The 27,206-nt window shown below is 35.5% G+C and overlaps 1 protein-coding gene across 2 annotated transcripts in view; it reads right to left on the bottom strand.

The window, feature by feature from the left end:
• The window catches only part of NEGR1 (neuronal growth regulator 1), a 543,684-nt gene that overhangs the window by 67,654 nt on the left and 448,824 nt on the right, over window positions 1–27,206 (bottom strand). The window lies entirely within an intron of this gene.

Consider the following 27,206-nt stretch of genomic DNA (forward strand, 5'->3'; position numbering starts at 1 on the left):
ATAACTAGTCAATAAACATAAGTTTCCCAGGTGATCTTAAGAACCCTGATGCTTTAGTTTATAGAAAAACATTGGTACATAGTTTTCCCATAATCTTCAGGGCCTTTCAGCTAGCATTTCTTAAATATTTCCCTTAGGTCTATTGAGAGGGAGGGAGGCATGATTATTAATAAAAGTACAAGTTACAGTGATGGTTATTGCATCTGGGAGCTCAAAATGGCAAGGGAGAAAGCAAAAGAGCTGCAGATCAGACACACCCATTATATAAATGTAATATAGAAACATTTTTTTCTCTGTGAAAAGAGCTGTGAAAAGTTCATTACCACAAAAAAAGAAGAAAGAGATATAAGGTTGAAACCTCGGGGTTGATCTCTCTCTGTTTTTCTGTATTCTGTAATTGTTAATAATCTCTTAAGATAGGATTTCGAGTTTTCAGTTAACTGATCTGTCAGTCAGTCAGTCTGTCTGTCTATCACGTCAAGTATTTGGACATTTCCCTGTTAGCTTATTTCTGGGTGTCAGGGATAAAGACTCATGAATTAAACCTTGCCTGCATGAAGTAGTATTGGATGTCATGGACAATGAATAATGTAATTGGTCAATGGTTCAAGTGGCCATGTGCACCTCAAAATGTGCAATTCTAGAAGCATTCAGGACTTCAGCAGGTAAAGAGGGCATTGTCAAAAGAAGAGAAAGAAATGTCTTCCATTTTTGAATGACCACTTGGTTGATATGAGTCTCTGTTCTTTGTATAACCAATCTGACATTACCTTTTTCAATGTGATCAAACTGTACTTCAAAACCAGTTTATTTAATTAATGCAGGGGATTTCATTCACAACAGTTGAGTCCTTTCCTTAAGTTTTAATAGGTATAATTTTGGAGAGAAATCAAGGTTGATTTATCACCTCACTAAATATAAATTGAGGACAGGATCAAAGAACTCTGAAGCCAAAGAGGTATAAATCATACTGTGTTCTGAAGCATAAAATGTAAAAGCACTAGGTAATATGTACTGGATGTTTAAAAAAAAAAAGAAATAAATATATGCAGCCCAACACCTTCTAGACTTTGTTTTGATAAAACATACATCCTGTTCCAGGAATGGAGAGGTTCACATTGAAATTATCCCATCCATTCAAATAAATGTAAAGTTCCACAATAGGAAAAATGACATTTATTTTTAAATATGAATTATAGGAGATCACTTTGATTCTATTATTCCAACATTAGGGTAGTAAGGCCAGAAGAATTATTCTGAAGGCAGGCATGATAAAGAAAAGAATAATAAATTTATGTTTTCAGAGCTATTGATTATCTAATTTGTTTTACCAGGCTTGTACGCTACCCCAATCAATAATGACTCTAAGCAGTGCACATAGTCAAAGTTGTTTCCACTGAATCTTATTGCCACCATCTGATTTTAAATAGATATTTGTGAGCAACTGTACAAGTGAAAAATCAATATGGAGACAATTTTGAGGGGCAAGGGTTAAGCAACATCCGGTTGCTTAGTGCTTGTCTCCCTTTATGCTCCTTCCATTCAGACTTTAATGTTGCCTCTTTATAGTATTTTGCAGCCACACAGCTGTAGAGGTTAGCTTAATATGAATGTTTGATGCCGCTTTATGTTATCAATCCACGTGTGGATTACAGTCTCAGAATCACAAAGCATATTTTGCTTAGTTTGGTAAATTGCAAGATCATAGGGACAGACATTGTCTTCTTTCTACCTGTCTGATAATCTTCTTTCATTTTTCCCCCAACAAAAAAGAAAATTGGAGCAATAGTATAGAACCATGCCTTTGGTACAGCCTTTGGAATATACCCATCTGAAGCAACTTCTTAAAGCAACTACTTCAATTTACCTCACATGTGGATTAATACCAAAGTGGATGAGGAAGACTGCTGTGGCGATCAGAAATTTTAAAACCTTTTCCCTAAAAAAATGGATGGTTTGTACAAAGCTCTGTTGACAAGTAGAAAACCCCCAGTGCATCTATTGATCTATTGAACAAAAAAGAGTGAAGTGTGTAATTGTGGTGACTATATAGAAAAATCATTTAGAAAAATGAGAAAATCATGTGGAAAGGAGAAAATATATAATATTTTGCAAAAAAATATGTCTAATTCTTATGTCCATTCATCACTAGATACCAGAGGTTTCTTTTCAATCATTTACCTTTACTAAATGATTTATAACAGGATTTATGTGTTGGTAAACATATAAACATGACAATTTGGTCAGTCACCATAGATAACATGGTATTATAAAGTATGAATGCCAACTAGTAGAACTGTCTGGAACTTGTAACCCAGTTCTGTGACAGACCTAAATTAAACAGAACTAAGAATGTTTGCTTTATATGGAGATACATTAGTCTGAAGAATTGTTTGTTTAAAGGTGTGTCTTCACTCTAAGATTAACTGAAAGAAATACTTTAGAAAAAAACAAAGGCAGCCAAGTTCTACATTAGATGCAAATTTTATTTGCAATCATGAGAATTATCCAAATATTAAGTAAGAGTTAAAAGTATAAATTTTAGGAATTTGATTTAAAGATTAATAAAAATAATGTGTTTTTATTAATAAAATGAATTAAGCAAAGATATTCTGTAAAAGTGAAATGAAATATATTTCATATGCAAATAATTGATAGGATTTCTTAAATGATGCTTCTTTCTTCTTGAAATAGAACAAAAGGGCAGAAAATAGAACAAACCCCCCTCCAGATATAAAATCACTTAATAAATGAACTAGCAGGCAAAAATTAAAGAGGAAAAATAAATAATCACCAAGAAGAAGAAATTATCTTAAAGTTTCCCTGAAAAACTCATAGGATTAATTTTAATTGCCCATTTGTGCCATATTTTACAGTGCCATTTACTTACAGTATAAATGACTGAAGTAGCATTTTCATTAAAAGCACACATATATTATTTGAAATAGCCGAGTTGGCAGGACAAATTTTGCCATTTGTAAAAATCCACAAGGGAGATAATAAAAGAGAATGCTTTATAGTTACATCATTTTTTAAAATAAATAAAAAGCTGAGTAAATAAATGATTTTTTTCTTTAGAAATACCCAGAAAGCATGTTTTTGATGTTAAATATAATGCTTTAATATTCTGTTACTGTAACAATGAAGGCTTTTAAAATCAATAATGGATATTGTTTTTGTCACTAAAATCAATAAGAAAAAAACATAGGTTAATTCTTATTAAAATATGATATTACTGTGGCTTATTTCCATGATAAAGATTAGTTTGCAGAAATCAAACTAACCATGAAACCTTTTTACTACTGGGGGTGCATTTTTTTTAAATGGCCACTCTGAACAACAAATTGGTGATGGTGACATCATCAGAAAAGGTGGAACTGGAATTTTTGGCTATTTTTTTATTTTCAGGTTTTGAGACTGGTGTTTATTTGAAACACTAATAAGTCGTGCATATCAAAGTCTTAATAAACATACTTTAGGAATTGACAGTGAAAAAAAATCACGGTGCTATCAACTGCAAGCATAATCAGGTCGTGTGTTATCTTGAGCTTTCAAAAAAACTAGATTGGAAGTTGCAAAGAGACCATTTGTAGCTACTTCCAAAAAGTTGTTTCATATATTCCTCCTGAAATAATGAAGCTTTGATTAATCTGACTGCACTGACTTCAAAGCAGAACCTATTGGAACATGAAATCATAAGTATGTCACTCTACTATTCTCACAATCTCTACCCTGGTATACTTTCATTTAATCCATTTTACTGTTAGGTAAAGCCTGAACGTATCTGAGCTCTTGAAGCTAAGCAGGGTCAGGCCTGGTTAGTAATTAGAGAACTCTGGGAAATTCAAGACTACAGACTACTAGACTGACAAGCCAGAAAGTCCACGGGTGATGCAATATAGTTGTGTATACATTGTATATAAAACACAGTTATCAGGAACAGAATTTGCTTCAAGATTTTTTTACAATTACATTTCAGATTCTATAATAATTTTGAATTGGAAAGTAGTTACAGTTACAGTTTAAGTTAGAATTATATCATGTTCTCTCTGTTATATTTACTCAGTGACAGTAAAGTTTTGCCTTTATCTTTAATAAAATTATGACAGAAGTGTTTGTTTTCAAATGCTAGAGGTTCTAACAATATTCTTACTTAAAACATATTATGATATTTTGTATTAACAACCTCATTCCCAAGCAGAAATGACATCTGCATTAAAATTTTTACTACAAATTCAGATTAGTCAGAGGAAACAGCCCTTTAAGGTGTTATTTTTATAGCTATTTGGCAGAGAAAGAAATTAGAATGGAAAAGTATTCTTGCTCCTGGTAGCTTATTCTTGCATTAATATGTATAAATAGAAAGAACATGAATAATGTAAGACATAGAAAAAAAATTGTTTGTGATTTTAATCTAAAATATCCATCTGATTAGCACTACTCTAATAATTAAACAATTTTATTCTCAGAGGTCATTCTTCAAATCTGTGTTGATGGTTGTATAAGAAAATAACTCAGAGAAAGCCACCGGCATCTGTCGGGGGTAAAGTCAAATCAGTCAACATGACAATCCCAGCAGTGAGATTGAAATGCTTTCACTTTGTACCTGTGTGCAATGCCAATGTGCATATAAAAGAGGTGGATTTTACCCTACTGTCATAACCTCCAACTTACCTCTTTTTTTGACTCCTCCCTATGGACACAGAGGAAAGCATATAATCAATCAAGCATTGTTTGTAACTGTAGAAGACACCTGTAGTCCCTATGCTGAATAGGTAAATGAAAACTCAATCATCCAGGCCAAAATTATTTTTAAAAGGTTAAACCATGGAAACTGGACCAAAGTTTATTAAAGTTTATTACTTTTGCAAATGAATACGAATATATGTATGTGTCATAGGATTCAATCTAGGTCAGTCACCAGGACCAGATGTTTTGTCTTCTGAGCTTTGGGACTCCTGCTGGAGCCCATCTTCAGGGAACTTCTCTCTAGCAGTGTGTGGTGTTCTCTGTGTGGTATTTATAGTCCCTGTTGTAAGTGGCCTTTTAGATGTAGATTGGGGTGTGTTTTATTACTTTTGGCCTGGATGTTTGAGTCTTTATTTACATATTCATTTCATTTGGGGGAGAAACCCCTGCAGTCGGTATGGCAAGAGCTAATACACTCTCTGCCTAACCCATTTTTTTTTTTCATTTTGACTGAAGAAGTTCCTTGGATGAGTAACAAAACATCTCAGTTTTAATAAACTTAGGTCCAGTTGTCATGATTTAACATATCCCTATGTTGAAAGATGTATTGGTGCATTAGTAATATAATTCATTTAATATTGTTCTCATACGGCTTCTAGGAGGGCTTCATTGAATGATTATGACAATAGCATTGCCCTTGTAACAGAAAGGGAAATGATGCTCTCACAGATAGCATGAAGTGCAGCTCCTACTGAATCTACTTGCTGTTTCATTGTCCATAGGAACCTGCTCTCAGCCTGTCAGTTAAGCCTGCTTGGAGCTGTCGTGGTTAATTTGCCTGTCTGTTGCCATCAAAAGGAAGGGAGTTTCAAAATGCATGGGTCTGACACACAGAACAACAAAGGCACCTGTTTTGCTAGTTAGTGTGCAGGAAGCCAGGAGTTCAAATTGGATAGCAGAACCCAGCAATGAGATAGTACAGATGTCATATCGTCCTTACCCATCCCTAGCAACTGCAAAGTTGCAGGTTGAACCTTACAAAGGAAATTAAAGCACATTTCCTTCCAAACAGATATTATTCAGTTACAGGTTTCTCATTTTCTGTCAATGCCAGGTTGTTATCCCTCCTTTCCTCAATGAAAACACATCAGCCTGAATCTGTATTATTCAGAATAATGCTACAAGATGTTGCCTTCTACTTACTTCTAGTAATAATTTCAGTTTTATAACTTTACATCAATATTGTGGTTCTGTAATCATTCAAAGGCCAAAGGAAGTTTTGGACTCCATCCAGATTCACATTTGCAAGAGGGGCAGCTATATAGATTCATTAAATAAATAAATTTTCATGCCCCTGTCGGAGTCTGAATCCGAGAAAGAAGACAAATAGCTGACGGGGTGGGAATGTATCTCCATTGGCTGTGAAGAAAACTGGGGAAGGGCAAAGTCCGGCTGGGCAGAGCGGGGGAGAGGTAGAGCAAGGGAGAGGGAGTTCAGAGGAAGACCTATGCCCACCCTCTCTTCATCCTAGGGCACGCAGGTAGGAATGGAGAAGAGAGCAAAGTGGGTTGCATGGCTTACAGGGGGAGGAAAGGGCCCCGATTTCCTTCATTAGCCACAGCTGAGAAGAGGTTTAAAAGAAATGCATGCTGAGTGTAGCAGCTGCTGGGACCAAACATGAGTTTATCTTGTGTTGACTTTGCTTATCTGTGTTCCTAGCATCTTCCCAACCGTGCTGAATTAGTGCCGTGCCTTCACATCTGGAATTCTTGCTCTTGCCCTGGTGGACAATTTACCTCATTTTGCCTTGATTGACCATGTTTTGGACTTGATTCTCTGCAGCCAAAGGAGAGTTGGGAGAGTTTTTCTCCAGCCAGAAGGTAACCAGGATATTGGGGGCAAAGTTGGAGCTAATAAAGGACTCCTACTGATTATCTGTGTTGCCTTTGTGCCATGCCCCGAGTCATCACATAGATACAGAGGCATGAAAACAATTTCTATTGCAGTTTTTAAAGCAGCAGTGTCTTTTTCCTGGGATAACGTGGCTGCTTTTCCAGAGTTGGAGCAAGATCCTAGTAAAAGATGCCTCTGGTTTAAGGGGTTATGGAAAAGTGCTCCATTTGCATCCCATGTGCTCTGAGTCTTGCACTGTAGGGTGATGTATATTCAGAAATATATATGTTGCAACCTGACCAAGAATGTTTTCATATTTGTTTATATGTGTGTATATACAATTGTACAGATACAATATTATACTGTATATTGGAATGAATAAATACCTAAACTATTAGATACTATTACTGATTAACAACAATTACATTAAGGAGGATTTATTCCACATAAAACTCATGGCTGAATAGCATCCACTATATTGGAAATAAAATCCACGTCCTATCTTTCTTCTTTTCTCTTGATCATAATGAGGTTTCATCTTTATATATACCAAGATGATTCTGCTTTTAGTGTTCATGAAAGAGCCAGCATTCTTAGTTAACAAGGTTGTCCTCATATGGCTGGTGTGTTTGGGCTAGTGCTGAGGAGCCAGGGGCTCAGCAGTGGCAAAACTTGACTCTGCTGAGTCTATTGTCATCAGAGTTGTGACACTACTATAGTGTGTGGCTCTTGTCCCTTCCTGTGACTGTAAGCTTCACACTTATCTGCAAAACTAATTATATTGATTGGATCTGGGTGAAGCTTGCCAACAACTTCCTACAATGCTGAATGATCCAAAATGCAATTGTCAATATTAATGTCATATAAACTAACCCTGTAGCACACAGTGGCTCCATTCAGCTCCCATTCAAATGTATAACTGCTATCTGGGCAGAAAGTAACTTCTGTTCAACTTGTCTGCAAACCAAGGATGCTGGTCACAGGTGAAATGCAGTAGTAGTGGCAGGTGCAATATAAATGCAGGTGGCAAATCTGGCAGCCAGCCTGTCAGGAATCCTACTCTCGAGTCAGGCATCAGCCTGTTTATTATGGTTAAGTATGATGTTTGCTTGATACAAGAGTCAACAGTAATGACCTTAGAAAAGATAAAAATGGTATCAAAGAACAGCCAATATAATACAGAAAACCAACGATATCATAGAATTATTATTACACAGAACTGGTGTAATAATCTACTGAAGTCCAAGTTCTTTTACACCTAATTTACTATATGCGGTGTGATGAAAAACCCAAGTTGCTGGGCATTCTAAACCGAATTATTCTCTCCCTAAAATTAATTACCTCCCTCTTATCCTACCTGTTCACATATATTTTACATCAGCCAACTCACCATAGCCACCTTGCCATAGTCAACTTGCTTTGGCCAATTCACCACAGCCAACTTGCTATGGGACAACTCACCATGGCCAACTCGCTGCAGGATGATTAATCAATTCAATAAAATAAAATAAATATATTTTAGTCTTTGTCACATTTCATTTTGTCTGTCCTTTGGCATCCATTCTTTAATGATTCTATTCCACTATTTCTTTGATATTAGTGTAACTCTTGTCCCATGATGAGTTGGCCATGGTGAGTTGTCTCATGGTTAGTTGGCCACAGCAAATTGGCCGTGGTGAATTGGCTGTGTCAAGTTGCCCCATTCTGGAGTCAACACTGAATTTGGAGATATGATGGAACACGTGAGGTCAAGAATTCAGCATTCTTGATAAGTACTTAAAACAGCTGTCTGAACCTATATCTAATTGAAGAGGCTGCTACAATTCCATATATTGCTTTAAAAATATTTTTCCTAAATGTAAGGACATAATTAAATCCAGAGTTGGAATGCCATTTAAAATGTGATAAAAACCATATGTGTGCATCTGTATTTCATATTAATGTAGAAATATATTTCTCATAACATCTTGTTTTTATATACTGATCACATCTGAAAATATAACTATTTTGTGAATAAAATGTTACAAAAAAGCAGTCTACCCTTTTTTTCTCAAGCAATGCTTATGTTGCTGCCACTATGGCAATTTCAGCATTAAGTCTTTGGTAATTACTATGTAATTACTGTGTTACTGACCCATGATGAATTGAAATCCAGTCAATGTCCCCCAAATCAGTTGTTACAAATATGTGTAAAAATGCATAGTGAAATGAGCTTCATGATAACATTCATAACCCAGATCAAATTCTGAGAAAAACAAATTCATTAGCATGGTATTATTGTACAATATTGCATCAAGTATGAGAAACAGAGCATTTGATCCTCTTGGAACCAACCTCTTATAAAATGTTTTTTGTATTGTTATGAATTTAGTTCAAAATTGAAGCATAGAAGAGGTTTTCTTTCTTCTTTTTAGTCATTTGGGAGAGGTTATCAATTTAATTCTGGGCCATAGAAATAAGAGCAAATTTCTTGAAATTAAAATAGATTCAAATTTTTGGAACAAAAAATGAACATATATAAATACTTAACATTAATGCATACAAATTTTCCATTTGATTACATTTCTATTAGTAATATAACTAATGTGTTACTAGTCTTCTTCTAGTAACACACTAATTTCCAAAACCCCTTAAGGAAAAAAAAATATTCTCCCCTGTCCCACCTCATTTTTTATTCTCTAGTTTTCAATTACAAGTAATAAAAATCAGATAAATAAAATTACAAAATAAAAAAAATCAAGGGGTGGCCACAATAAAAACTAAATTTAGCAGATATAAAAATAAGATTTAAAATGATGTCATTAATTAAAAGTTATAAGAGTTGATAATAAGAAATGGCAACTATATGTTACAAGTAAAGAAATAAATATTTAAAAAATAGAAAAATAAAACTATCCTTGTCGATTACCCAAAAGATTGTGTCAGGTGAGTCTTGGGGAAGAGTATTCCACAAGCAGAAAAACTGGTGGGAATGTAGTCTGGATTTCCAGAAGGCAGGGACTGCTTTCCAGAAGACAACGAGGCAGAAGAGCTTAGAAACCATCTTTCCAATAATAACTTTGGTTGGAAGACAGTTAAAATGGATCCTCCCTAGCTTGTCTCAGAGTATGTCTGTAGTTATGCAAACAGTTTCTTCAATCTGTCAAGATTCTTCAAGGTGAAGAATAATAAAGGAAACTACTATTAAGTAACACCACATATCATTCTTGGTTCTCGAGAGCTTGACAAAACATAATTAAGAAGGCATTCTTTAATGGTGACCGAATATTATTTGGGCTTCTATCGTGATATCATGAAAACCATTGAAAGAAATCAGCTTGCTTTCTGTTGTAGTTTGCGATTTGAGAAGAAAAGCCCTTCATGAGGAAATTCCTCCCAACTGTCAATACAAATTGCAACATGTTACAATGGCCAACTTCAAATACCACACACAACCCTAATTTAATGACACAAACAAGCCACATATGTTTCTTTTCATTAGGTGTTTTCACATTTCTGCTTCTGTTTCAAACAGGCTTCTTTCAAACAAACCACAATGAACTTTAACACAGTTTGTCAGCTTGAATAAAGAAACAAATAAAGACTGTGTTGGAGGAGAATGAAAAAAATTAGAGAATGTAAACCCAGAATAATTTTTGTATGTTATTGTGGCTCACTTATGAATATTCCATTGTGAGTCCAATACGTGAGTCCAATACGTGAGTCCATTGTGAATCCAACAGACAGGAAGCAGCAGGTGAAGCTAGGCAGAATCACATCTGATACCTGTACAATTAGCACAGCCCCCCCACCACAAGGCTGTGTGCTTTCTCCACTTCTCTCTATATACCAAATGACTGCATCTCAAACGATCCATCTGTTAAAATACTGAAGTTTGCAGATGATACAACAGTGATTGGTCTCATTCAAGAAAATGACGAATCCACATACAGACAGGAGGTTGTACAACTTGCCTCGTGGTGTAACCGGAACAGTCTGGAACTGAACACACTCAAAACCATAGAAATGGTGGTAGACTTTAGAAGAAACTCTCCCATACTACCACCTCTTACAATACTAGACAACACAGTATCAACAGTAGAGACCTTCAAATTTCTAGGTTCTATCATATCACAAGACCTAAAATGGACACCTAACATCAAAAACGTCATCCAAAAAGCACAACAAAGAATGTTCTTTCTGCACCAACTCAGAAAGCTCAAACTGCTCAAGGAGCTGCTGATACAGTTCTATTAAGGAATTATTGAGTCTGTCATCTGCACTCTATAACTGTCTGGTTTGATTCTGCAACCCAACAGGACAGACACAGACTTCAGAGGATAATTAGGACTGCAGAAAAAACAATTACTATTAACCTGCCTTCAATCGAGGACCTGTATACTGCACGAATCATAAGAGGGCTGTGAAAATATTTACAGACCCCTCACATCCCTGACATAAACTGTTTCAACTCCTTCCCTCAAAACGACACTATAGAGAACTGCACACCAGGAAAACTAGACACAAGAACAGTTTTTTCCCGAAAGCCATCACTCTGTTAAACAAATAATTCCCTCAAGACTGTCCAACTATTTACAAAGTCTGCACTACTATTACTATTAATCTTCTCATCACTCCTTATCACCCATCCCCTTCCACTTGTGACTGTATGACTGTAACTTTGTCACTTGTATCATTATGATTTATATTGTTTCCTAGTATGATTTGATTGCTTATTTGTACCCTATGACTATTATTAAGTGTTGTACGTTATGATTCTTGACTCTTGATGAATGTATCTTTTCTTTTACGTACACTGAGAGCATTTGCACCAAGACAAATTCCTTGTGTGTCCAATCTCACTTGGCCAATAAAGAATTCTGTTCTGTTCTGTTCTGTTCTGTTCTGTTCTATTCTATTCTATTCTATTCTATTCTATTCTATTCTATTCTATTCTATTCTATTCTATTCAAACCAGAATCACCAGAATCAGATGCACCAAACCTACATACGGCAATATTTTACTAGGGCTGCTGAAATCTCTGTGAGATGAAATGGAACAACAATTACAGGTGGTCCTTGATGTATGACCACAATTGAGCCCCAAATTTTTGTTGCTAAGCAAAATAGTCAAGTGAGTTTTGCTCCATTGTATGACTTTTTTTGTTACAGTTGTTAAGTGAACCACTGCAGTTGTTAAGTTAGTATCACAATTGTTAAGTGAATCAGACTTCCATAGACTTTGCTTATCAGAAGGTCGCAAAAGGTAATCCCAGGACACCGCACCTTCATAAATACATGTCAGTTTCCAAGCATCTGAATTTTGATCATGTGATCATGGGGATGCTGCAGGAATCATAAATGTGCAAAAATGGGCATAAGTCACTTTTTCAGTGCTGCTGTAACTTTACTAAACAAACGGTTGTAAGTCAAGGATTGCCTGTATTTCATACCTGACAATAGGTAAGCAAGCATGAACTTCAGCTCCCAATTCAGAAAACTGACTCCTCTCTAATGAATTGGTAATTGCATTTTCGGTAAAGATATTCTCAGAATCAAAAAAGAAAAAAACCATAGCAATTTTCTAAAGAAATAATTTATTTCCTGAAAATATTTGTTAGCTCTACAAACTGGATTTCCTCTAAGAATATGAATTAATCTGGGAATAATATTCATTTTGAGAATGTTCACCTCTCCCCAAAGGTGAATAATGCTGTTTGCCACTTTCTCATTAAGGAAAGAGGTTTTTTCTGAATTACCACTGTCACTGGATCTCAAGGTAAGGGTGGCTCTTCAGCAAGTTGTTCATTAGGTTTCCAACCCTCGCACAATTTTTCTGAGCTCTTGTAATTTGCCTGCCTTATATCACTTACTCTTAATCAAAACTCCTCAAGCCACTTGTTAAGGCTTCCTCTGGATCAGAAAGCTAAGCAAAAGGGCCCTCCTGAGATAATGCGAAATCTTACTGGCTTCCAGTGAACACAGCAAGGCTGCTGAAATGCAGAGTTCATTCAAAACAAAACAAAGCATCTTCATTTTCATGTGAAATGGATGGAAAATTCCCTTTTCAAGCATGAAGATAAAGGACCAGCTTCATCATTTAAGCCAATGTTGTTCCTTATCTACAACTGAGAAAACATACACAGACACACACGTATCCCTAACACTCCCCCTCCCATTATCTGAAGCTGAAAACCTTCCAGTGAAGGAATAAAGAATTGTTATCAATATTGTAGATAGGAATCTTGTCTTTGAATTGTGAGATATCCATGTGCTTCCTACAAGGTGCTCATAGATACAGATGCAAAAGAATTCCAGTACACAGTTCTGTGAGAACATACTTGCAACATCCACAACAATGGAAACTGCCGTGGCTCAAAACCCCGCACTATCAAACAGTGTCTGCAGATAGAATAAATTTGTGTTAAAAAAGATATCAGCAAAATTTGCATTTTGAAAGGTTTCCTGAAGAATTGATATTTAAAAAATATACATGTTAAGGGGGAAAAAAAAGAAAGGACCCCAAAATGGAAAGTTGCAGATGAAAGCTTAGTATTTTAAAATAGATTTCCTTTGAAAAATGCCAAGAAGGATTTTTAAAAAAGTCCCAAGAGGTTAAAAAATTGGTCTTCTAATTTGGCTTTTTCAAACTGTTAAAAACCACAAGTGAGCTCTGCTTCTCTTCGTGTTTCAGCAAAAGCAAACAGTTCCAGGGTGGTGTGGGGATTAACAATAGTTGTAAAATGACTCAGTAAGTATCCACTCACTTAGTTCTGTTCATGAACAAAGGGCTAGTTTTATCCCTAGAAATGTATAAACAGTGCCAAAGTGAAAGGAATCTTATAAATATAATTGCATGTTTATAGGATTGTCATACTGAGGTGGTGAATATTAACTAAGCTTTAGTTGGGGGATAAAAGTTACTGCTGGAAATGTTGCCATCTAAAGAGAAACGTTAGCCAATAGTTTGGAGATGGGTACTGAGTGCCTGAAAAGGATTTGTGTCTTATATTCCTCAAGGGCAAATGGTATTTCCTGAAGTATATTTAAATAAACATGTCTGCCTTATTTTTGCATCATGCTGAAAACCATTAACTTGATTTAAAAGTGCATTGTCACAAGCAAATAATTAAAAGAATCCAGAAGCTCATTGCATGAAGATAAAATGAAGGTTAAAAAATGGGTTTTGTGCTTATATGTGAGACTGCAGTAGACTATACCTCGATACCTGGCTGCTGTTCTCATTTAATGAGTGAGCCATGGCTTCACTAGCTCTTATCATAGTAGCAATTTCGACTCACATATATCTTAAACACACAAAGCAAAACATCTGAAAAGTAACCTGGCTCTCAGTATAATGTCACTGTATGAGATTCCAAAAAAGTGGCCTGATTTTGAAATATATGCACACTCACAGCACCGAAATATAGTAGCGATAACACTTAGACTTACATACTGCCTCACAGTATTTTACAGGTCTCCCTAAACGATTTTACAAAGTCAACATATTGCCCCAAACAATCTGAGTCCTCATTGTACCGATCTTGGAAAGATGGAAGGCTGAGTCAATCTTGAGCAGGTGGGAAACGACAAGCCATTCATTATTTCCTATTTGGCTTGTCAACGATTCTGGGTATTAAACTACACATCAAAATTATGTTTTATAATTGTTCCATTATATAAGTGGATTTCAGGAGGGATGATTTATCCCAGAAATCATGACCTTTAGCCCATTCCAAAATGTTGTTAAATAAGTCCATAAGAAAGAACTATTTTATTTCCTGCAGTGTTTAACTTGCCTCCCTGCCTTTTCCACAATGGCTTGGCTGAAGTCAGAAAACACCAAAGGTTCTGCTAGGTCACACATATTGAATTCACCTACCCTCAGGAAGCTAGTAACTTGTGTGGTAAGTACATGCACTTTTCCTTTTTTTTTTTTAATTATAGGGAAATGTATAGCATATGCAACTAGGCCATTCTTTATGTCAGTGATAAATTTTGCATGCAAGCCATGCATCAAAAAGATAAATAGTCAACAAATACAGTAAAAAAAAATACAGTTTTCAAAGGTTGAACAAATAGAAGATTGCCGAGGATTCTCATTTTTGGAATGTTATTTGGATTAAGTTTGGCTCTGGCCATTTCTCACTGTGGCTCGAAGCACACTGCTGACAGAAATAAAAAACAAACAAACAGAGGAAATGTGGCAGTTTCATTTTTAACTTTTTTCAGTTCTGCTGTGCTATGCACTTAGTGTTTGCTAGCAGCTGTTGGGAATCTGTCAGCCAGATTTAGGTTTAGCTGGGTCACTGATATAATGCTAGTGCTTTTCTTCTTTATCTCAAAGCATTTTTAGCTCAACATCAAAAGCACAGTTCTCAACTTTAAGAATGCTCACAGTAAAGTTCAGGAAATAGTTAGGACAGAATCCAGGGTAATAATTTTAAAAAGTATTTGCACTTACAATTTTTTTGGATATCTTAACAGGTCAATTACATTTCAAACATGCCCATGGAAAAGTATTTTTTTTTTAAAAAAAACAAGGGTCCTGAGAAAAAGGTTTTTTTTTTTAAATGAATGTGACCCCTAAATATATGTAGTTTAAAAATTCTGAATTTAAATACTTTGTTCAGGGTCAACTGGTTTATAGTTATTTTTTGAGAAAAAACACAAATTGGTTGGGGTCTTTGAGTCTTTCTTTCTTTCTTTCTTTCTTTCTTTCTTTCTTTCTTTCTTTCTTTCTTTCTTTCTTTCTTTCTTTCTTTCTTTCTTTCGAAGCAAATATGTTCAATATGCTCCCGGCAGTATGGAAACATTTTTTTTACTATATAACATCTTTTAGAATTACTACATTGTACTACACCACAATGCTAACGGAGCAAGATATAGATTCCTGTAATGAACAGGAGAAAAACCTCATCCCCAAAATTTAGACATGAAAAAGGGATAGGAAAACGTAACTATGACCTATCAATAAATCTAAATTCATTCTTACTAGCCTTTCTACTACTATAGAACAATTAGGAGTAAAAAGGCCGAATTATTTTACATGTCCAAAGGCTACAATTATGTTACCCACTTCAATACAATAAGCTCGATTGGATTTGTTTGAAGTATTTTTTTTAACCGTGTACTGACACTATAAATTACTATTTGGAAGGGTTTTTTTTACCACCAATATAGTCTGATTTAAAAAGTCCTAAAGCAGAATTGTGCAAAATAATGCAGAATGACTCAGCAAGAACAAAGTAGAGGTACTTGCATCAACAGTTTTGATTGTTCAGGCAAGATAACAATCCAAATGCTGCAGTTTAAATTATGTTAAAATAAAACTATTTTAGACTTTAAAATATAATAGTTGGGGTAGTGCATGATTTACAGATAAGCTGAAAGATGGTCATTTTTATCAGCATTGAAAATACCTCCCTTCAGCAGTTCTTGAAAACTGCTGACAAAGTTCCTGTTTTGTCCTGAATAGAATGTACTGACCTTAACTTCATCATTTTATTTTGATTTCCTGTTGGCTAAAATCATGTGTATAATTAATCTAGAAAACTCCTCCAGAATGATTCTTTCCTAATTAGTTAGTTTGTGTTTGTTGTTACTCCTTTTATAGCTCACCTTTCTTGCTACTGGTAGTTAAGTCACCTTTCTAGATGTAACTGTGAAATACAGTCCAGAAAATTTGAAGTAGAAAATTTGCTCCTTGTTTACCCCTTTCCAAATAAATTACTAAAAGTAATGTATCTTTCATGAGTGTGTGTGTGTGTGTGTGTGTGTGTGTGTGTGTGTGTGTGTATGGTATTCAGCTTTCTTCGGGTATTTTCCCACATCATTATAGTTGTGCTTTTAAAGTTGTAGCAATGTTTCAGCATCTCACCTTTCAAATTCAGCCTTAATCAAAACATTTGTCACTTAATCATCCAATACTGGTAATAATAATTATAGTTCTTGGTTAACCTTAAAGATTAGTGTCTTTTTTTATGACTGTGACTCTATGGCCTTGTTGTGGCCTGACAGTGGCCAGAGGAGCTGGCAGTAGATTCGGACAGTGAGGAGGTTGGGGAGGAGCAAGGGCCAGTCCTGGAGTCTGGGGAAGGCTGTGATGAGTGCTCTGCGTTGGAAACAGAGATGGGGCCAGGGCCATCTCACAGTTATCAGCTGCCTTCAGAGTCAGTTAAACAGAAGAACAGCGAGAGCCTGTTTCCAGTGTGTGCATGCGCAGAGTTGCCAGATGGAGGGAATAGCTGAGGAACAAGGGTTGATTTAGGATTAAAGCCACAGGTGGACAGTGAATGGCTCCTCCCCTAGAGTATAAAAAAGGAGTGAAAGGGGAGTGGGGCTTTGCAGGAAATAATTAAATTCACTCTGGCATGCTTGCCAAGGATTGCGGCATCTGAAAGATATTGGTCTGGCCATTCACCAAGCCTGACAAAGGTTTGTAATTGGCAACTATCATGAAACACTGTTGGCCGGGTCTTTGTTGGAGAGGAAATTCATTGTAAATCAAATAAAAGGGGTTTATTGGGATGAGGACTCAGCTTTGTGCTGTTGGGGGAAACCTAGGTCAGAACAGGCCTGAAATGCCATAGGACAGGTGTGTCAAACTGGTAGCCTGTGGGCAGGATGCATCCCACACAGGCCACGACCACCCTGGCTCTGCAAAGGCAAAAGACATCGCAATACATCACATGACGCAATTGAGTTTTACATTTGTGCCATAGGATCTGACCTTATGAGATCAGAGAAAGATTCTGATGTCAGATAAAAAAAAATGGGATCAGAATTGTTTCCCTTGATGTCAGAAACTCTAGCATTGAAAATGAGTTGTGATGGGAGGGACTGTATAGCTGTGATCATATACCAATACAGAAAATAGATTACTTCTTGCCAGATTTAAATTGCTTTATTTTTATTGTATGCACTCGGGAAATAATTCATAAAAACAATAACAGGAAGAGGAAAGAAAACTTTCTATTGTTGTTGTCTTGGTAATATCAATTTGGAAGAAATCTGAATTTCTAGAAATTTCCAGTCTTCGACACTTATAAGGACAAGATTTTATTGTTCATTATAAGGTCACACTGATTTGCCTTTGACTTTAGTGGCAACTATTTAATTTCACTGAAAAATAGTTAGAATCAGTGTAGTTCAGAGGTGAGAAGAATAGATTTAAAGTTGGTTCAAAGCTTATGCACTTCATGAATTCACTAGATGGTAATTACAAGGTGTAATCTCCTGGCCTTGGTACGTTATCTATAATATGGGACAATATATTTTTATGCTGCAATGTATTCTAAAGTCTAATAGAAAACATCATTACAATTATAACTTGGAACTGTGATTTAATTTCCTGTTGAAAATTACAACAAAACAAATCAAGGACAAAAATGAACAAAAATCTACAGTGTTCTATAGTCTGAATCTGATAGTATATAATAAAATAGTAGTCCAATATCATCATGATCTGTATTTATGGTTAGCATCTGTGAAATGAGCAGAGCTAGGAAAGAGTAGGCTATTGGCTGACACAGAAGTGATTTTTAAACCAAATTTCCCTGGAGACAGCCTTTCTTTCACAGAGATGGCAAAAAGGCTTACAGTACTCAGTGAGATCATGGAGTTTTAAAAAAACCAAACAAGCTAGCAAACTCTGCAATAGATATTTATAAAATTCTTAGAATATCTCCATTCTATGTATGAGGCAGAGTGAATTTCCTCCCCAGTACACTTTACAAATAACAAATTATTTTATAAATATTCAGTTGTGGAACCTTATTAACAAGGACCACATATATTTCATATAATTTTTGTACAGAGAAAGAGAGAGGGGGGGAGGGAGAGAGGGGGAGAGGGAGAAATGAAACAATAAGACACTATTTGATATAGCAGAGATATCATATGTGACCAATATCCATGAAGCCATTATTTCTTTATAAAATTAGGAACTTGTTATTTACATGCATCTGGAACAGATTAAAATGTAGATCTGTATGAGAATCACTTAGTCTTCTTTGTGGCTAGATTCTTGATTAAAAGTAACTAAACTTAAATTGTATGGTCAGAAAAGAAAATCCCTTACCTATTCATTCCCAAATGAAATATGGATCAGGAAACCATCTCTGTTTTTCTATTATCTAGCATGGATAGGTCTACAATGACTAAACAAGTTTTAAGGAAAGACACAACATTTGCAACAAATTTAAACTGGGAAACAAAATATTCGAAAGATTCTAAAATTACATGATCTTTTTACTAAACCAGCTTCTTGAAATATTTGAGATTATATCTGTGACATTCTCAAAAGCCATTGTTAGTATGCTGTAGTTTGATTGTGTTCTGCCTTTTCTATCCTTGATATTTCAGATAACACTGCTTAATATACTTACATCAGGGGTGGGATTCAAACGGTGTTACTACCGGTTCGGTACTTACATTTTACACGCACATTCACGCTTCGTATGCATGCGCGCCACATGTGTGCTGTGCGCATGTGTAATACAACAAAAGCTATGCTTCCCGGACAGCTGATAAGTGCTGCGCGCAGGTGCGCAGCATTTGAAAAAAGCCTTTTTTACTGATTTTTTCAGCCTCAGCTGTGCCACGCAAAGAGCTGAGGTTGAAAAAGCAGGAAATGAAGATCAGGTAAGATCCCAGGTGGGCGGGTGAGCCAAACAGCAGCAGATACAGAACCAGTTCTGTGTCTGCTGCTCTTCAGAACTACCAGTTCTACAAAACAGAGCAGAACTGGTAGCATCCCACCCCTGACTAACATAGCTCTAATTTAGGGCAAAATAGAAATGAGTATAGTGGAAAATACTATTTCCAAGGTCAAATGAGAGAAAGAAGAAACACATCTATATAATATATAATTGTAAATATGAAAAAACATCTTAATCAATAGCTTCTTTTCCTCCTCCTTTCATAGTTAAGGTATTATTTGACCCAAGGGCTTAAAGGTAATTTAAAAAGCAAAAGAAAACATTTGGGGCTGAGCATAATACCGCCCCCTATTTCTGAATTATACAATAGAGATGGAGCTCCACAAATAATTTTGAATTACAGGTGGGACAAATTAAAGAGAAGTTGCCTCATATAGTAAAAAACATTGCACAGCCCTAATGAAAATCAAAATACTGCTGCAAAATCTAGAATTATTTATGCATTCAAACCAAGTATCCAGTATAAGATTCTCATCTGGAAAAAAATGGCTTCCCAGTGCCCCCCTTTTCAAAAGCAGTCAGAGCTGAACAACTGAAATATTTAGTTTTTAAGTCTTTAACACTCTCACCTGAAGCACATGAAGAGAACCAGAATATTTACAGACTACAGAGTAGCAATAGTTCATTCTGACTTTTTACATGTTTGCATTGATCATCATCTGCACACAGATAAATAATATATGATATATTAAGTTTTTAATCTGTCGTTCCTTTTTTTTCAGTCCAAGGGAGCCATTCAACCAAAGGAATCACTTTCCATCTAAATGAATCCCTGCAACATTAAATAGACCACTCATGGGCTATGCAAATGGTCAGAAAGATTAATGAGGTGTAGACACACTGAACTACATTATCAATGTATTTTTTGACAAAAGCATTTCAAGTATTGCATTCATAAACATAGCACTGGAATTCTATACTATGTTGCACTGAAATTAATAATAGTAATTGAAGAAAATGAAAGAATAAGAAAACACATACATTACTATTAGGTATAAATATTGTTTTGATAATTAAGCTCCATCTGTCTATAGAACATCGAGTTTTTTTTTTTAAAAAAGAAGAATTTAGGCTACAATCCTATATACATGTATTTGTCTAGAAGTAGATTACATCAAACCTAAGCTTGCACTTTGAATAAATATACATAGGATTTGTTCTGTTTGCAAATCAAAACAGTCATAAGTATATGCAATAGAAAGATCTTTTCAAACTACAGGACATTTAGAATTTGTACATTTTAATTTCAGGCTTGTATTACTGTTCATGTAAAACATGGCAGCAAAGATTAAGAAAACACCATTCAGGTCTGGTTTTACAAAAAAATACTATATGTTTGCTACCCATTGTCACACAAAATGCTCAACAAAAAATGTATAATCATAAGAAGGAATGAGCTGTGCATTATAAAGATAATAATAAGAAATGAACACCTAAAGTGCTCTAGGACTTTAGAATGTTGTGCCACACAACATCCCAATCTTAACAATTGCTGATAAGAAAGACAAAAATGTCTGAATAGTGAGAAGTGCTTGGAGACAGCAGGACAGAAGAGAAACAACTGGAGAAAAATCACAAAATTCAAAAACCTGAAAATAGAAGTAGAATGATTGTGACAAAAGAAAGCGAAGGTAATAGCAATACTAACAGGAGACTTGAACACAATTCCAAAATATCTGAAACACCATTTGAAAACTATCAGCACTGACAAAAAACAACAACAGCCTATTATCAGTCAATTGCAAAAAGCAGCTTTAATTCCACCAGACAACATCTGCCTATCCCAGGTTCTTGGAAAGGAATTGATAGATGGTCAAATACGCCAAATCCAGTCAAAACATCTGGCTGACTGTGTGACCAACATAATAATACCAACTGTGGCAAACTAGAATTTCCATTTATATAGCTGATAGTTACCACTTTGAATGAGTGTTGGTATGAGGGAAGAAAGAACTACCTAATATGGGTATTTGATATTTCAAGCTTTACTGCAGGAATCTGGATGACATATAAGCAGCAAATGTGCATTCTATTTGAACTGATTCTGAATGACTTCAACCAACAGAAGCAACTGCAGAACAGCCAGTAAATGGGAAAAATGCATATTTAACCATGCTGTAAGTCTACCAGGTTACTGATAATAGACAGATTTGTCAAGATTCACCCACACCATTGTTGGGAGAATTTCATAGTCTCTTTAATGGTATGCTTCAGTATGTGACCAGTGGGGTGGTCAACAGGCTGGGTAGGACCCCGGGGTCATACTATCTAAGTCACTTATCAGGATCCTGTTGGTACAAACAAAACTTCAACTAAAAAGAGACTTAAGCTTCTAAAACGTGTGAATCTTTATTTTTTAGATGCTAGTTTCAGCATCTTGCCCCTTTCCTAACAGAGGCACACTGTCTAGCCTGCCTCCATTTATGGAATATTCATCTTTCTTTCTTTCCATTCTTTCACATGATAAATTACAGCAAATTTATATTTCCACTAAATTTGATTTGATTAAAAATGTCTGTTTGTTGCTGAAACTTACATTAGTTGGAAAATGAAATGAATTTTCTTCATGATATAAAAAAAATGTATTTCTTTCCTCTTTTGCTAAAGCAGATGTTCAAGGAAACATGGTATTTACATTTCACCAGCATTATTACCATATTTCAACATTTCTATTGCACCTTTCATCTCCAAAGAGCTGAAAACATATGATAGGTATACAAACAGATCACATAATCCAATATTAAAATAAGTATGTGACAGCTGCTTAATGACATTTTAGCATTCTGTAGTGATAAACACTTTGGAATATATAACTGAATTCTCTTTAAAATATCATGTACAATTGTTTTTGTTTAGCTAAGGCAGTAATTCTCAACTTCTTCAATGTTGGCCAAATATCTGAAATATACGACATACCACTGCCAAATTACTATATTTTTTTCAGATAGAACTGTGAACAAAATTAAAATTAAACCAAAAAAAATACTGCAACAGGGCAGTATTAGTTGCCACTACCTTTTTTGCGGAACGGTTTTTAACTTCCCAGCTAAGAGTAAGATCCTGGGATTCTCCCTTTCCAATACTAACCAGGCTCATTGCAACTTAGTTGACCAACTCAGACATGGAAATGTGTGACATTACACAATGGATTCAACAGATCATTGCAAAAACATAAATTGACCAAAAACATTGTTTTTAGAGCGAATTCTAATTATGGTTTAATCTAGAGGTAGTAAGGTAGAGATTTCCCAGACTTTGCAGTTTTAACTACTGTTCTGTGGAGTCAGGAAACCTTTTAATCTTCTGTGCTTTCTAAAGGCATTTCAGAATGCAGAGGCACCTGAAGAAAATTTGAAAAACAAATGAATATTATGTTGAATAAGTTGGAGAGCTTTCATCTCAAACAGAAGCTCCTTTTGAACAAAGGGCCAAACAATCCTGAATTGCAATATTATGACTCTAATACAGAGATAACATAGAAACCTATATTCAGACATATAGCCCTTAGCAAATATCCCTTTCAAGGATTTTTTTTGTTTCACTATGTATACCAGCAGTCGCCAATGGGTGAGCCGCGAGAAAATTTTGGTGGGCTACAGAGAAATCTCACCCCCAGAGCACCCCCCCTAAAGCAATTAATCCAGGCTGTGCAGAAACACAAGGCTGCGCCGACCACATGGCCTGTGGAAACCCTCCCCGCCCACTCACTCCTTACCCAGCAAACTTGCCTGCTAAAATGCTATTTTTCCTTTTTCCGACCATCAGCTATTCTGCTGTGCCAGAAGATTTAGATTAGCTATGAAGCAGGAAATGGTTGGATTTCTTGCTTTCTAGTTAGTCTTTAGATCTTCGGCTCTGCTTTTAAGCACAGCCGAACCTCTCTTAGGACTGAAGCTTCTATTATTCAGTGCAAACTCATGGCAAGCAAATTTTATGTGACATACTCAGGTAGCCGATGGCAGATAGATAGCTCACTGAATGATTCTGTGAGCAATTCAATCTGCCTGCCTGCTTTGCCTGATTTTGGGTAAAAGTTGCTCTTTTTTAAATAAAAAAATCAATATTTACTCACATGGTTGTGAGTAAATTTTGTGAGTTTGCTTGCTAGCAAATTTTATGTGACAGACTGAGCTAGCTGATGGCAGATAGATAGATCTTTGAATGAATCTGTGATTCTGTGAGCAACTCAATCTGTCTGCCTGCTTTGCCTGATTTTGGGTAAAAGTTGTTCAAGCAAATTCAGTATTTATATAAATATTTATAATATTTACATACAAGCCATGCCCAGCAAGTCACATGACCACCAAGCCACACCCACAAATTAGGCCACGCCCACAGAACCAGTTAGTGGTCCCTGGGATTTAAAATTATGAGTTTGGTGGTCCCTGAGATACAAAAGGTTGGTGACCCCGATGTATACAGTATCCTGACGTACAAGGATATTGTATTTGCAGTTTTAGCAGTTTGAATGTAGATGTGGTAGCTTTTCATACAAATATTTAACTGAAAAACTATTCAATTTCCTTGCATTTGACAAATGATTAAAATTGGAAAGATGGTAATGGAGGTTAAGGTTAACCTTATTTTTCTATTTTATTTTTAAGGAAGCACTTTTCATTTGTTTTTTTGTTGGTTTTGATGCTGTGCTAGTTCAAAAGCAGATTTTGCATATTTAAATGAGACTTAGCTCCTTTATTCTTTGTCTCACTTAAAAGATTGAAAAAAAACCCCGTACTTTTTATCTTGGATAGCTAACATAGAAGTGTTTGCATCCTTCGGAGAGTAGGCTTAATGAAACACAATATGTGTGTCTTTATTTATAGTATAGACCAATTTTCTATATTCTTGAGAAGAACAAGCTTTGTAGAAAAAGCTGCAAGTAAACAATGGAAATATTTCAAATAAACCCCTAGATGGCAGGATGGGACTGTTCACAGTACACGCCCAGAAGCTTAAAATGGTTATCTCTGAAACCCTACAGAGCTTGCATATGTATTTGAAGTACAGACAATGTATTTAAAAAAGGATATTTTTGGAATAGATGAAATGATGAATTAGTCACAATTAATTAGAATATTGCATCTAGTTATTTTACTCATGGCACTATGACTTATTTTACTCATGGCACTATCTGTAGCATTTGGAATTTTTTTTGGCTGATGATGCTTGTTTACTTTGCCACAAATTGTCCATCCCTGTTCTGAGCAGGCTTCACACTCACAAGAAAGATTTGGGAAAAGCACTTCATCATATCTGTTCTATCACTGAGATCATTTTCTTTGTAAAAACAAACATTTCTGTGGTTTTTAGCAATTAATACCAAGTAACCTCTATTATTACTCTGAGCAGACAGCTGTAAAGTTTAATTCCTGTAGTTGTTGGATGTCTATCCTCTAGGTCAGGGCTGTCAAACTCCCGGCCCTGAATGAATCACTGCTGGCCATGCCCAAGCCCCTTTTAGCAAAGGGGAAAACGTCCCGATACATCACATGACACCACTGTGATGATGTGAGTTTGACACTCCTGTTGCAGGCATTAAGACCTGTTAAGCTTTATCAAAATACTGAGATCAATGGCTTCAGTATGTCATAGCAGCAAATTCTATTCTGTAGTATTGTGAGTGCTCTGAAATAGCAAATAAAATTGTTATTTCTTTTTTAGTTTGTTGTCAGAAGAAATATCTGATACTAAAAACTATCTCTAGTTACTCCACTGTTCGTTAAGCTGTTGATTTGTTAACATATTATTTTTTATGTATTCTTGATTGAACACAATTTTCAGAAAATGGAAAACCTTGTAATTACAGAGCAGACCTCACAAAAAAAACAAATTAATAAAGACTTTCTCTTCTTACATACAGTCTAATAATATGCTTTGTTATCAGTAAAACATTTATGTTTGGTCAGAGATTAAAGATGCTGAACCAAAGCTCCAAAGATGCTGAACCAAATGTTTGTCCTTCTATGGGACGCAATTCTGTGTGTAATAGCACTATTTTTTTCCTATTTAGTGGAATTTCCAGTTTCAAAGAAATCAAGTAAAGTCACAAATAATTGTCACAAGTAATAGTGACCTTGAGTTATGTCTCGATCTGGTCTGAAAAACTGTGTTTTTTATAGGTCAGATTGGTATATCATATCCAAACATAGATGTGTATATATTATGATATAAACAAACAGAACTACATCTATTTTTAGTAGACTTTTTGTTGGTTTTAATAAATATATTTAATAAATGTAAATATATCTTAGAAACTACTTTCTCCCAATAGTGTCTTTCTATTGCTGATATACTTGAAGGTCAGATAACAGATAACAGATAATCAGAGTTGGAAGGGACCTTGTAGGTCATCTAGTCCAACCGCCCACCCAAGTGGGAGACCCTACACCATTTCTGACAGATGGCAGTCCAATCTCTTCTTGAAAATCTCAAGTGCTGGCATTCCCACAACTTCTGAGGGCAAGGTGTTCCATTGGTTGATTGTTCTCACCGTCAGAAAGTTTCTCCTTATTTCCAGGTTAAATCTCTCCTTGTTCAGTTTCCATCCATTATTCCTTGTCTGGCCTACAGGTGCTTTAGAAAATGGCTTGACCCCTTCCTCTCTGTGGCAGCCCCTCAAATATTGGAAGACTGCTATCATGTCTCCCCTGGTCCTTCTCTTTACTAGACTAGCCAAGCCAAGTTCCTGTAACATCAAAGGTGTATCCAAAGAAGATATTTTTAAATCAAAGGTTGACTGATACTATGAATTATTGTTATTCATACACAACAATGTGAAATCCACAACTGCCAGTTATTTAGCCAATATTGGCTTTCTTATGCCTTGAATTCTTCCTAAAAACCTAGGTTGTCACAATGTATCAGGATAGTATATGTATGGTTCTAAGGAGTGGGACCTTTTATAATTGACAGATGGAATGTCAATGCACAGATTTTCTAAATTTTTGGTATAGCACCCAGTGTGCTGATAACCACTAGTGTGCTGATAACCACTTTCAATTTTGATTTTCAGACCTTGACACATTGTGATTCACCCACCCCACAATTCTTTGTTTCCTATTCTGCTATCCCCTGGTATTGCTGCATCAATTATCCACACTTTCTCTTTATACCCACAGTTAGATCTGTTGTGTTATGCCTCAAGACTTTATCAGGTTGCATTTGGAAATTCCACAATAGTTTAACCTGCTCACTTTTGACTACTTTTTCAACTCATATGTTCCCACCAATTTTTCATCACTGATTTTTATATTATATTGTATTATTATTTCAGAGCACTTTGTCTCAGCATTCAATTTACAAGCCAGGCATAATTATACTGTGAATGTCAGAAAGGTATTTTAAATACATAAGTTAACACTCAATCTTCTGCCATTAACAAGGTTTATCGTGTGCGTTGTTTAACATTGGAAGTACCACAGAGACTGCATAATCATACATTCTTAGAACAGAATTTGTGAAAGAAGATGCAATCTCTGTTGTTCTTTCGTAGGTATTCAAATTCTTTTAAAGAAACACAAACAGAAGCAGTTAATTAGCTGGATTCTGAGATAGTAGGAAATTTGCCAAAGCTGAAATGTGCTGTCTTCTACACTAACAGAAACAGTTGCTTCAGGGCTGCAACAAGCTTTGTGACAGAATCATGATAAAATCACTTTGTCTTCATATACCAATAGTAACACTGCAGGGGAATAAAGATAGTTGGCCAACAGGGGCTCTGTATTCTTAGTTAGTATTGGCAGCTTTTCTAATTACTCTATTCTAACCACTCAATTATTTGTTGTATCTTCCTAATGTATCACCAGCTTTATTTTATTCATGCACATTTTAATTAAGAAATCACAGTCTAATTTAAAAGTGGTAGGCAATATTTTTTCATCAGATTCTATTTATTGTAACACTCAGTAAAATGTGACAGTCAAT

The sequence above is a fragment of the Notechis scutatus genome, chromosome 3, assembly GCF_049901735.1.
Source record: "Notechis scutatus isolate UNSWTSFEM ecotype Mainland chromosome 3, rNotScu1.2, whole genome shotgun sequence".
In the NCBI taxonomy this organism is placed as follows: domain Eukaryota; kingdom Metazoa; phylum Chordata; class Lepidosauria; order Squamata; family Elapidae; genus Notechis; species Notechis scutatus.